The sequence below is a fragment of the Astatotilapia calliptera genome, chromosome 15, assembly GCF_900246225.1.
Source record: "Astatotilapia calliptera chromosome 15, fAstCal1.2, whole genome shotgun sequence".
NCBI classification, from domain to species: Eukaryota; Metazoa; Chordata; class Actinopteri; order Cichliformes; family Cichlidae; genus Astatotilapia; species Astatotilapia calliptera.
In genome coordinates this window covers 11786389-11800700 of record NC_039316.1, presented here as the reverse complement: position 1 = coordinate 11800700, position 14312 = coordinate 11786389, and positions in this window count along the sequence as shown.

Below are 14312 nucleotides of genomic sequence, written 5' to 3'. Positions count from 1 at the left end.
ATCAGATGAAGACGCCGCGGCGCATGTAGTTTTTTAATTAGTTACCGGGCGCTCACATGGAGGAAGGAGAGATGGGGGTGTGAAAGGAAGGAGCGTGTGGATGGGGGGAGGTTGGTTAGAGCAGCGGGCTCGGTGTCGGGGGCGCGGACGCATGACGGTGAGCTCATTACGCACATAATTAGCCCTCAAATTGATGCTGCATCCTGCCGTAATTGGAGACTCTCCTGCTGCCTGGGAACAGATATATCTGTCTCCTTGCTTTTGTGCGTGGGGATGGGTGAGTGGGTGCTTGGAGGGTGACAACAGAGGATGGTGTTTCTATCTACCTGGCTTCTCCCGATCTCATTATCATCCTTACAAGGCCATACCTATTCTATTTCCCTCTCATTATGGCGCATCTCTTTAAACTAAACACCATTTCACTGCATCCTGTCCATCTTATAATAATAAAAATGAGGCGTTCCTTCAAAATACCCCCATCATTGGCTTTTCATTTTTCCCCCCCATTATTTGGATATCAAAGGACAGAGATCACCATGGTGTAATCTCTTCACACTTCCATGGAAATTATGTGAATTCCACAGTTGTCTAATTTGGTGTTTAAACACATTGTTACAAACTGAAAACATTCAAAAAATATTCTACAAATCAAACACAAGGCACCTCTCTGTATGCTCCTGTGCAGTGACAACCTGTCAGGGATTGGGAATTTCTCCGAGTGTATGAGTTCTGAGCGGCTGGTAGAAGATTTACCCAGCCTGGACATCCTGTTAATGCCCCACCACAGGCCATCACAACAGGGGATCTCGCTTTGCTGTCCTTCCAACCCCTCCTCACTGCCACCCAAGTCTCACTCGCCTTTCCATTTTTATTGTGATTTTACAAATCATTCTTCTCTGTGGGAAGCCAGGCCTTGAAGTTCTCCACTGCAGGAAAAAAAAAAACTGAGAGAGGGAGGGCAGGTTAGTGAAGGTTGTTTTGGAAAAAGGATTCCAGGAAAAGGTGGGAAGAAGGTGACTAGACAAGTGCTACCTGTCAGTGTTTCTCAGTGAGGGCTTTGGTGCTTCATTTCATGTAGTCAAATCTAATGACACTGAGAACAGTTTCACTTTCACGATTGGGATCAGTTTTTGAGTAGGGCATCATAAACTATTGTCAATGCAAAGCACTCTCTCACTCAGCTCTTGAGATACCTGTAGCCATGCAGGTATAGATTTACCATGCGATCCTCCACTATCTCTTCAATATAATCTACTTTATCACAACCGATCCTGACCCAAGTGACATCTATTGAGACAATTTATTAAAGTTTGCACAGATGCTTTTGGTATAGAAGCCTGTTTTTGTCAACCGACAAAAAAATGAATTCACATAGTAATTACTGACATGATATTTATTTATTATTATTTATAATATTAAAGCTTTTTATTGGATTACAAGTCAAAATTATGAAAACATAACTCATTACTTTGAGAAAAAAGTTCCAATATTTATACACAAATATTTATGACGAAGAAGGAAAGACTTTGTATTATGTGATACAGAGCTTCTTAGGTTAATAAGGTTTCATATGTATGATGTGATATAGTTTATATAAAGGTAGGTCCTGGGTTCAAATCCACCATCTGGCCAGGGCCATTCTGTGTTGTCTGCATGGATTATCAACAGATACTTCTTCCCACAGTGGAAAGACATGCAGTTTGTGGGGTTAGGTTATTCCAAATTGGCTGTAGGTGTGGTTATCTGCCCCCCTACCCCCTGAAAATACACTTTGGCATGCTCCTTAAAAGTCTTCAGATTTACATCAACATATCTTCTGAGAAAAACTTACTGGTCTGGATAATAGATGGATTTCACTGGGGACTTTTTTTTCTTCCTTTTAACAGCTTTCTGAAAATTGATTTTCAAATCAAGCGAGAAAATAACCTAAATCAAACCTGGAAGACAAACAGTTAGTAACCACCGGGAGAAAATGAATTCATTAATTTCAATTTGGTCAAAACGTTGCTTAGTCTTGAGTTTTAAATGTTGTAATTTCTCTTTAAATGAATGGTAATTGTGTAGATAGACAATATTTTCAAAAATATGAAACTAAAAGTTTACACCAGTCAAAAATATCTAAAACGTTTGCCTCGAAAAATAATCTACAATAATATTTTTTAAAAATGCTCGTTTAAACATTCGAAACTCCAATAAATTATTATTCAGAACCTAGTACGGTAATCTAATAGCAGCTTTATGCTGACAACAACTGTAACTTACACATTTCTCCCATCCGCAGCAGTTTGATTGATATATAATTGACACTGTAGAGCCAGAGTTTGGATTATTTATAGGGAATGAAAATGATAGAAGAGCTAACATCTATTTGTGGGAGACATAAAAAAAAAAATACAAAGAAAATTCAGGAAATTATATGAAACTGATAAGAAATAGGAAGCATGGCAACGAGACGTTAAAAAGAAAAAGGAGAGCTCAAAATAGTCAATTCTAAATGTGTTAGTAAAAGACTTCACAGAATGAGTGCAAGGCAATGAGACTTGGGCACCATGTTGAGTTACACTCTGTGCTCAGAGATTGAAACGGCTGGGCATATGTAAACAGGCTGCATGTTTGACCAAGATTTGCCAGTTGTGTTTTCTGTAAGCTATTACTGACTCTTTGTGTTCTGTTTTCCTTAAAAGACTGAAATGTTATTTAGTACTCCCCACCATCTCTAGCTGTTGGTTCTGAAGCAGCCATTTTATTTGGAGATAGATGGTGGCAAATCTTATATTTGATTCTTTTTCTCCCATTAACAGTGACTTTTTCTGATCAATTCTCCCTCTCCGTGTCTCTTTCTGCCAGGCCCTTCACTGAGCCCATCTGCTGTGTGCGAGCGTTAATTAACCATACTGCCATTTCCTCCGTGCGTGTTGCATTTGAAGGTGCTTAGAGTACACGAGTCAGCCCCACAAGTTCATCAAAATGCAAATTCAGCCCAAATTAAAGTTGTGATTAACATTACACAGTTTCCTGTGCAGACACATTGATCCTTCCATGAGCTCTCACTCTCTTTCTCTAGGTGATGAGTGTCTGGGGAAAGAAAGACTTTCCTCTTGGGCGTTCTTGTCATCATTGCCAAAGTGGAAGAAAAACAGAAACAACCCACAGATGGAGCTAATGGAGTGTGACTAGGATTTGATCTAAATGAAAACAACTTTCTTTATAGAATAAATAAACAAATTATTCCATTCTGTCTTATGGGAGCTATGCTTTCCCATCGTTTCGCCCTATCTCCATCTTATCTGTGCATATGCTAGCTTTCTTTTGGCGTTCTCTTGGCAGCAGGTTCTGGATTTATTGTTTTACTAAGTTTTGGCAAAAGTTAATTTTACTACCTTTTTTAATCGGTTCTGAACACTTCTTTAAGCTTTTTTATTAAACTATTGTGTTTTTATTAAACTGTTAAAACTGGGAAATTAGTAATTTGACTATGAGACAGTCTGTGAAGCAACTTAACTTGTTTTTATTTTTGTTCTTAGCTTGATGGCTAGGCTATGTTGAATTACAACAAAGGATCTCCACCTTTCATCAGATTAAAGAAGGACAAACATCTCCTGGACTCTCTGAGACTGGGCTGCCTAATCGCATGCTTCAGCTCCATGGAGCACATTGAGACCAAAGGCTCAGGTAAGCACCACTTCTTCTTCTCCACTCACCTCTTGTCACTCCTCATGTGTTTCTACAGTATACCACTGCGGCATGCCATTACAATTTTCTTCTCTGTCCCTTAGTCTGTGTTTTGTCCTGTCTCTCTATGTGCTCTCTCTTTGTTTTTACTTCTCTTTCTTCTTTTCCCCCTGGTCGTCATCTCCTAACCAGTTGCGGCAGATGGCTGCCCCTCCCTGAGCCTGTTTCTGCTGCAACTGGTTTTTTCCTGTTAAAAGGGAGTTTTTCCTTCCCACCGTCGCAAAGAGCTTGCTCATAGGGTGTCACTGGATTGTTGGAGTTATCTCCCAAATACTGTAGGGTCTTTACCTTACAGTATAAAGTGCCACGAGGCAACTGTTGTTGTGGTTTGACACTATATAAATAAACCTGAATTGAATTGGATTTCAGTAGTTTGCATTCATATGAATCTATATTTGTTTTTGTACAGGAACTGTACCTAAGGGAACGCGCCTGCTTTGCCTCACAGTGTGCACATGCTGCATGCGAGGAATGAATAAGCTGCAGCTCTGATGCTGTGACACAGCTCACCGAATTTAACTGCCTGCCTCTACACCTCCCTGACACTGACGCCACATGGAAACAAGCCCTTAGGTGGTTGAATAACTTCACTTAACAAGCACATTCTATTTTTATCCCAATCAAAATTCACATGATCTCAAATTTTGAATCTGCTTCGGTTTTGTTTCTTGATTATCTTGCACAAGGCCTGAGCCTTCACTCGTGTATCTGCTGTCTGCAACCTGTAAAATGTTAAGCGCAGAGTAAATTTGTAATGCAGAAAGACAGATTAGTAGCAGCTTTATCGGGTTAGTTGTGCTAATTCATCAGCAAGACATATGGTTCTGGTACATCAAAGGCAGTGCCATTTGTATTTTTTTCCTTAAACAAAAGCAGCTTGAATTTCTCAATCAGTAAATGAAGGCAAAACATTTATTTAGCTACACACTGTAGTCTCTCTTTCACTCTCACTCTCACACACACACGCACATACACAGACACAGGGAAAAAAAGCCTCTCGGAGTAATGAAAGCCCCTGGCGTTCATCACTCTGTCTTAAGCAGTGGTTATTGAGGCATTAAATATGTCTACACAGGGCTCAGTGAAAGGCTGCCAGATCAGTTTTCTCCTCTGAGGGGGCTCTGTTTGCATACAGACAGGTTGGGAGATTGGGAACGTGCACCGAATGGAGCCTGGGAGTCGTAACTGGGTGCCCACCACTCTGGTGTTAGTGCCATTATGGGATGTCACTGTGGGAGAACTGCAGCTCTTCAGTGGGATTACTGAGATTCTTGCTGAAATTGAGCAGAATTGGAAATATGGCCAAAGGATTCTCTTCTGAGTGATGCGTGCACGTAGCTGGCACTCGTGCAGGCACACAGCCTTACATTCATGTTCAAACAAATGCAAATGTACATTTAAGGAAACATTTTGCTACAGGTGGGATTCTGACGTTGAAGCTTGCGTGAAAGGAAAGCGTACAGTCAACTTTCTGCAATCAGCGATGACATTTCTAGTCTTTCTTGTCTTTTGATTTCTTCTCACAGCATGACAACAAATGCAAAGCAGCACTGGTGCATACCTCAGCAGTCACTGCTGTCTTTGATGCATGTTTGCATAGTATAAAATATGGTGGTTTGTTCTGTTTTTTTTAACCTTGCTTGCAAACCAAATTTTTATACCGGACAATAAATATTTGAATTGCATTTAAATGTGCTGAACCGAATCTTCAACAGAAATTACACACTGAATTCTTGAGTCTGTGTTATAGCCATAGCAAAAATTATGGATAAAAAAATAGGGATTTTGTTTTTAAGCAACCCCTCTATTAAATAAAATGAAATAAAAATCGAAAGTCTGTAAGTATTTTTTTTCTTTTACAAGAGGTGAGTCATGTTGAGTACAACCTAGTGGGCACTTTTATTCATTTTACATCATAACACTGATTTTATTTGATTCACCTGAGCATTCTTAAGGGCTTTTTATTATCATGCTACTGCACTAGACAGAAGTCCTCTGCTGCTCTGGCCTAGACCAGTTAAACTACATGATTGGGCATAAGAACAGGGCCTTTACAGCTCAGTAGCCTCCTTTGTAATGCGCTTGGGGGTCAATGTGCTGAGGCCACACTCCCTTCTGAGGTCCCCTCTACCATGTCATAAAATAAACATGCTGGATGTGACCCTAGCAAGGGTGAACATTAACACCCCAGCCGCTGGCTCGGAGGTCAGCTTGAGGTCAGCACCCTGTGGTGGAGGGAAAGATGGAAATGATTCTTCCAGACTGACAGTGAAGCAGCATGGTGTCATATGCTTTACATTGTAAGACAGTCCCACCTTTTGCATATGATCTTCTGACACCATAAACTTCCACAACTAAAAGCTGCCTATCTTCAGTAAGTAAGGCTCAAAATTAGCATCTTGTTTCTTGCCACCTGATGAATTTAAGCCCGACTTCACAAAGCTCTGAGAGTGACAGTTGCACTGCTTTGTTTACATATACTCTGACACTTACTTTTGCTGTCTGCTTATAGAGTTTTTTTCTTTTAACAGCTGTTTCCTGTTATCAAAAACAATGCTAATGTTTACAATAAGAGTGAACCGAAACACTAAAATTCTAGCAAAGTATTCAAAAGATGCACCTCATATAGCAAAGAAGATCTAGATCCGAGTAGTAGCTTCTCACCACACATGTGACTGTTTCAGTGTTAATGTTACACATTAATTATGTCTGCTTTAATTACCAAATAGTTTTTTCATAGGTGAGCTTTGAGAAAATTTGTGTTTTGGTGATTTCAATACGTCACAGATTCAGAAACCAGAAGAGGCAGAGCAGAGTGGCTCCTGCAGCCGAGTAGCTCTGGTACATTATTCAACCTTGCATTCAACCTGACCGTGGGGTGCCACAGATGTCAGACATGGCTAACCAGCTATTGTAGAGAGCAGACACGAACGCCAGACCTGCCCAGACTGGTCAGACTTGATAGGGAGCTACATATTCTATACTGACATCAAGAAAGCGAGAAAGAGAGAGGGAAAACTAATAAATAATTGCCAGCCGTTCAGACAGAGGTCAAACAGCACTTGTGAATTCTTACGCTTTGTATTCTGCAAAATTATGCTTTTTGATGTTCATTGTGCATTCCTTCGTGAAATGTAAATATAGGTTTTTTGTCCTATAAAGAAGCCACAAAGAGTTATCTTCAAAGTTGTCCCTATCCTGCAGCAAGATTGCAATCCAGGAAACAGGATAGAATGTGAGGATTTATAAGCAAACCGCAAGCTGTAGGATTTATTTGTCCTTTTAGCCTATCCAGAATGTGCTTTTAAAACCTCCCCCTGCAACAATTAGAGGGTATAGATCACATTATTGCCTTTGCAGAGGCCAGATAACACCAAAAGGCTTTGGGACATCTCATTCGCATTGGGAACGGTCTGGAAGATGCTTTACTAGATGGATTTATATGTGGCCTGCGCTGCTTTCCAGTGATTGAATGTCTGTGTGCATGTGTTGAGCTGACTCTGTGTGGATCTGTCAAGGGACTCATAAGGGAGGTTTGAATTAGGCATGAGATAGAAGGAGGATGTGTGTGTGTGCGTGTGTGTTTGTCTTTGGGTACATGTGTGACTTGGAGTACTTTATGGTGAAAGAGCGTGTAAATAGTGACCGGAGACAGATGTGGGCTCATCCCTGAAAGACGGAGGATAAAAAATTATTAGGGCAAGACCTCAGGATCATAGCAGGGCAGGACATTTCTCAAAGTAACGTACTTCCAGGATGTTATGAGCGAAAAGGAAGCAAAGCATGTAAATGGCGCGCATACTCAAATATAACAAATCGTCTTTCTCTGTTTTATGGCATTGCTGGCTGATAATATCCAGTTGCACAAAGTGAAATCAAATCCGCGAAACATCCACACCAATCTTTTTCATCTATGAAACTGAAAGCTTTACCTAAGAGGTTAGCTTTAGCACTAAACACCACAAAGACTATAAAACATGAGCTGGAGAGTTGTGAGAGACATAAAAGCAGGTCCTTTTAATGTAATATTGATTTACAAACCACAAGTTAAAACACCTCCTAGTCACGGGTCATTACTTGCAACCCCAAGCGAATCAAGCTGGGTGCTGAATTAGAGCCATTGCACATGAGGCAGTGAAAGTTTTCAGAGCCACATGCACACGTTTTAAGTGTCCTCGCGTCTAGACGGTTACACCATGAAAGCATGGACGGTGGAGTAGGACAAAACATTACACAGACATTTAAAGCAGTGAAGTAAAGCAACAATTTGTGAAGACGTGCTGCTAACCATGCAGTTTGGGTATTAAAAGAGTTGGAGTGCTATTTTGTTTTATTTCGTTTCAACATAACTATTATTATGATATTTATATATGAATATATGTATTTTTTATACAGTTGCAGCCTGCACAGAGCATTGGGAGAACTGTAAGGATCTCTTAGCCCCTAATGTGTCTATTCACTGGTGACATCCAGGTATTTTTCAAGCTTGTGTTAATTAGCACTATTAAACAACAATTATGCAAAATTATTTTTTGTGCTTTGACCTCACACCACAAAGCTGTGATAATCGGGTATACAGCAGGGAGAAATTATAATAATTAACTGGTTTCAGACAGTTAATGTGTTGCTGGAGTCAATGTCAAAGTTAAAATGTTTTTTTTTTTAAAGAGCACTACTTGTATATGCCAACTGGGAATCGTTCTTTTTACTTTGATTTTGTTCATAGACAGCCTTGCAAATGTTCTTTATTTATTAAAATATCAGATTTTTGTCTGGAATAGATGAATATCTTTGCCAACACCAGCATTTGCTGCCAAACAATTGTAGCAAACAAGCACAAAAAATTGAAACGTGATTTACAAGAATGGTGAATGCAGTTGTTTCAGAAAGAAAACCATGCAAAATGTCACCAAATGAGACTTTAAATTATATATTTGCGAAAATATTTTTTTAAAATTGTTTAATTTGAATGAAATAATACCAGTTACACTCATTATCCTTTACCTTAGGATATAATCCATTATTTATACAATGTTATTGTAAAGCTGAGTGTGATAAGTATAAAAACTATACAACGTCTTACAGAAAGCTTCTTTTTCAAGATAATATCTCCTCATATGTGTTTATTTTGCAGCATTATACTATAAAGTCGCTGTTGTTTATCAAACAGTGCAACACTTTTTTTGAGCAGAATGAGGTATAAGTGCAGAAAAGCAAAAATGTAATGCCACCATAGGAGATATGGGATATTTATTAATGAATATCAGTCAACAGTTACAACCTTTTCTCTAAAAACACAGATTACACCTGTGTGTAATTTACATTCATTATACTTTTATACACCAGAGTTGATTAATCAGTGCCAGGAGGAAAAATTACTTATTGCTTAATTCAGCAAATGGACAATAATTCAAGTGAAGTAATTAGGCAACATTTAATCACCGCAATAAGCACAAAAATAATCAAAAAAGTTTTGCAACTTATTTAAAGTGGTTTGATTTTTTTATAATTGTCTAGGTAGTTATTTATATTCATGATTCTAGTCATTTTAAGTGTCTTTAAAGACCCGGAGAACTAATAAATAGAAAATAATTTCCATTCTTTTGCCTGACCTAAAATGTTACTTAAATGTTTATTGACAAAATTCCTACAATTATGTAGAAATATAAAAATATAAATGTAGCATGGAAACGTTACATACTCATTATGTTAAATCTCATGTGCAGCACGCAGATGAGATTTAACTTTAGAGCTTAAGTTCTTCTTTCCTTCTATCCTAAAAAGAACAAAACAAAACAAAAAAACACGGAAAAAAAGAACAACTAACCTTTCCCCATTTTTAAATATAGCAGTAACCAGGCACTCTAAACATGCAGCTTGTGCTAAAGCAAATATGGCTCCCATTTACATTTTAATTCACCGTTTGGTAAATGCTTCCACATGAGACTTTACTCTCAGAGGAAAGTAATGCTTCTCATTATTAGCTGTATTAGTGTGGAGCCTAGCGCAGGGTACACACACACACACACACACACACACACACACACACGCACACACACACACATGTAAACATGCTATTTTCAAATCTGTATTTATAGGCAAGTGGCAAACCATAACAATGACAACAATTCACACAGCCTTTTCCATATCTGATGCAAATCTGGGGAGTTGCTCCCCTCCATGCTTTGTTTTTATGTGGTAACATTTACATTTCATAAACTCGCTCACCTTTTGTTCGTCCCTGAGCATTGACTGATGCTCTGCACCAGTCATTTCCAAGGAGGTTGCTTGCTGAATTGCTCCCCTCGCTGAAAATTTATATTTACAAGGCTGTTAACAGGTTGCGAGCAGCTTAATTGCGGTGATTACTCATTGCATGCGTAAAGGAAGAGGAGGTGTAAAGAATTATGTCGCTTTGGGCTGTCCCATTCCTGTGATCACGCGCCCCATGATAAATCTGCGCATGTGTGTAATAATATGGTTCACTGTCAGCACTTATGTGTCTTAATATTCTTCAGTAATGATGTTTTTACTGCTTGAAATCTGTGGACAGAAAAGTTGAGTTTTTATTGAGAACAGGTGAATAAATACTTGTTTCATTGTTAAAAATAATCACTGTAAAAGTAACTCTTGTTATATAGTTTTTAAAAGTTTGACCATTTTATTATAATCCAAAATGAGCCTCAAATCTCTGAGCTCATTTATAGGGGAAAAAAGGCTGACGCTTATTGAAGTGTGTAAACAACAAATTAAGACATATTATCATGACATATTGCAAATTAAAGAGAATAGATTTGTTAAGAAAATAGATTTGTTTCACAACAGCTTCTTTTTTTCCTATTCAGCGGAACGAAATTAGCTTTTCTTGACGGTCTGACAGCCATGCAAATGTTAAAGCGCTGGAATGTTCCACAAACCAGAGCAGATGGACATGACAAAACCCCTCCCTTTCACTCTCAAAGAAGATGACATCCCCACATATGGTTGCTGTGATTGATCTGTCGTTAGAGAGCGATGGCTGGCTTAGAGGAGGGAATGGGGAAGGGATATGCACAGAGCAACAGCAAAGTGCCAGTGTAATGTTTTCCATGGCAAATCTCATACAGTCAAGAGGATGAATGTGTCAATGGTCAGGCTGTTTTAAATTGATTGCGTGTGGGAGAGAAAGAAACCGACATGGATGGTCTTCATTTCATACTTGTTTTTTTTTTTTGTTTGTTTCATCTTTGCCTGTTTGGAGTTCATTTGTGTTTCTCTCCCTTGAAATGGTGCATTGTGTCTGCATTTCTCATAACATTCTGAGTTTTTATTTAGCAAAAGATACTAAATGAGTTTTATTTATGAAGGAAAGGTACTAACCAGAATGCATTTACAAGGCAAGTGAAGAAAAAGTGCCTGAACACTTATCATTTAACACTTCAATACTGGAGATGGATATGTTTATGGTTTCTACTTCATCAAAAGCAGCTGTGTTACTTGGATATTACCTGGAATTTGATGTTTGTGTTTGTGTATTTTTTTCAGATTATAGTCAGCACCTATATTACCTTATAATCATTCATGGGGCAACTCATGCCAAGGGTGATAAACTGTATCTCTGATCAAAAAGTCAAACATTGTAACTAAAAATGCAAATGCTGTCTCATGGGGAGAGAGCAAGAAAGAAAGAGAGAGAGAGAGAGAGAGAGAGAGAGAGAGAGAGAGAGAGAGAGAGAGAGAGAGAGAGAGAGAGAGAAATGATGATGATGTTGGAAAGAAAAGCAATAGGATGGATATGCAGCTCCAGAGGCAGAACAGAAGCTGGGAGCTTGTCTTGTCCTGCTGTGTGTCTGGCAGATTGCTATGGAGCCTGTCATTGCGAGCAGCAGGGTGTTCAGCCACTACATGGCGTTCAGCGGGGGAACGGAATAAATCACTGGAACACACACAGTCCAGCTTACAGTTTGCCTGGAAAAGCTAACATTGGCCTCTAGTCACACCTTAATTTTGTTTGTCCTGCAAAAGAGTCAGCATTATTCAGCCAAAGTATTCAACTGAGCTTAGCCAAAGAAAGATTTCTGAGTAAAACAAATCACATAGAAAATGTGTAAAAATTGTTAATAAACTTATATAATATAAAAGAAATACATTTTGCTTGTTTGCTACTTGTATTTTCTGCAACACCATGATAGTAATCTAACCACTGCATTTCACGCCACCACATAATATATTCAATATTAAAATTAGATCCACTTTAGTAGCCAGTTCTGTCTCGCATACTTCGTAAAAATATTTAGGATGATATTAAAAAATTCCTGCTTTTTTGTCTTTGTGAAAGGACAAATGCTTAAAATCAAGCCTGTGAAACTTGTATTGTTTGCAGGAGATAAATGAATGAATTGTACCAATCGTGTATTGTATATGTCCATTTGAGATTAATATCAACACTACTATAAGGGTAGTAACTACAGTATTGTTGAATGATCTGATTTCAAAACTCTGGCTTTGAAGCAGCTGCTTCTTTAACTTAACTTGTCACTGCCATATTCATGCTTAAAATAACCAATGTGTTTTTATGATGGTCTGCCTTCCTGTCACTTTAGTGAGAGTGGGATCAGGGCATTAGGGTAGCTGGTGTTAGACCTGGTGTTTCTTCACCTAAATCAACCAGCTGAAATGCTAAATGTCTGTCTCTGTGTCATTCAACACACCCAAAGGATACGGTTCACTCCACAAACACACAAACTAACTACTGATGATTCTTACTACCACATTTCATGCTGCTTACTGGCCCTCCTCATGCATCTCATTCTTTTTCCTTTCATAATGGGTCATAATGATCAGCATAAGAATATGAAGACTTTAGGTTGACTAGTATACATCTTAAGAAGCACACTATAGTGCAAATATGGAATTACAAAGAGTCAGTGTTTTACTTTACAGTAATGCTTGTCTTGCAAAGATCGTTTCCAAACATTTGCTTTTAACTGGGTGAAAATACTTTAAACAAGTATAGTTTTAGGGAAAGTATTTCTGCATTTGACTGCATTCATTCCTTCAATTGTTTAGAACATGCCAAATGTAAATGCTAAAAACCACATTAAAACAATACTTTGACAAGTCCTTTTAAGTGAGACCAGAGTTGTGTGGTCCCAAGTTCACACGCTTCATTTCAAAGACAGACTTATAGAAGACATCGGGATGTCAGTGTCACCTCGTTTCTTCCCAGAATGCAAAAGTAAAAGGCATGAAACCCTGCAATTGGGCCAGAAAATAATAGACTATGCTCCTGGAAAGAGTTGCTCATTGGTTTGGATTTAGGAATGGCTGTGATGAGGAAGAAGACAAGCATGTATTTACATGAGACACCCACACAGGCCTCCATAATCAATCTTGCAATCTCTCAGGGTGCAGACTCAGCCAAGAATCAGTGTGTGGGATGGAAGTCATGGTAAACAGCATGAATCTTTGCCAGCTGTCTATTTAAAGTCCTTATTTATCCACAGAACTGTGAATCTTTTCCTGCAGTGTCATACTAAACATTAAAATATGCCCATGCTGGTATTATGGGAGATATGTTTGCCATCTTTCCCACAGTCATATGGCAAGATTTCCATCTCATCTCAGCATCCACAGAGGTAAACAGAATTGGAATGGGAATACAGATTCCATCCCAAAATTTGACAACTTGCAACAACTATGAAGAATGTTAAATTTGTTTTATTTGTAGGCTTTGTCTTCTTTCTTCTTTCAGTGTTAGATTTATGAAGGTTCTATTTCTTTTTTTCATTTGACACCAACATTACTCTGCAGAGGACTAAAGCAATCACTGGGTCCAGCTGTTATGATTCAGGAGAAAGTTCCAATATGAAAATTTCCTTTAAAAAAACAAAACAAAAAAACACAACACAACCATTTACACACATAAATGCAAAAGAATAATGCATAATGTAAAATAATGCAGGTGGAGTTGTTGGAAGGAACAGGGCAATGCTTTAGGCCAAATACAGTTAGGACTATAAGCATTTGGCAATGTCACTTCAGCTTTAATTTAAGAGGTTTTTAAAATATATATATGTATTTTAACTGGATAAACAAAAAGTGTGTAATTATAAGATTTGTTTTTAACACATGGATTAAAATCACTTGCAGTCTAGAACCCATACACATCATCAAACCCCTCTTGAGATGATCTGTCAGGCTTTTTCTGGAGCCACCTCCAGTTGCTGCTTGCTTGTGCGTGTTTCTGTGTTCAGTTTTGTCTTCAGTAACTGAGACGCATGCTCTGTTGGACTGAGGTGAGTTTACTGAGTTGGCCATTGAAGAATATCTAATTTCTTTGCCATGAAAAACTCTTGGGTTGCTTTTGCTTTGGGTCCTTATCTGTTTGCACTATGAAACAACACTAGTGACTCAGTTCCACTGTTCCACTCAGTCATACCCATTCTATATCACAGCTTCCAGTAGGTTTGGCAGAAAGTTTGGTGTCTTGGTTTTATTTGTCCTGAACTCTTCGGGCTCTTTTTGATGTTTTCTGGTAAATTTTTATCTGGCCTTGCTGTTTTTGACAGTAAACTGGTTTTTATCTTGTTGTAAAGCCT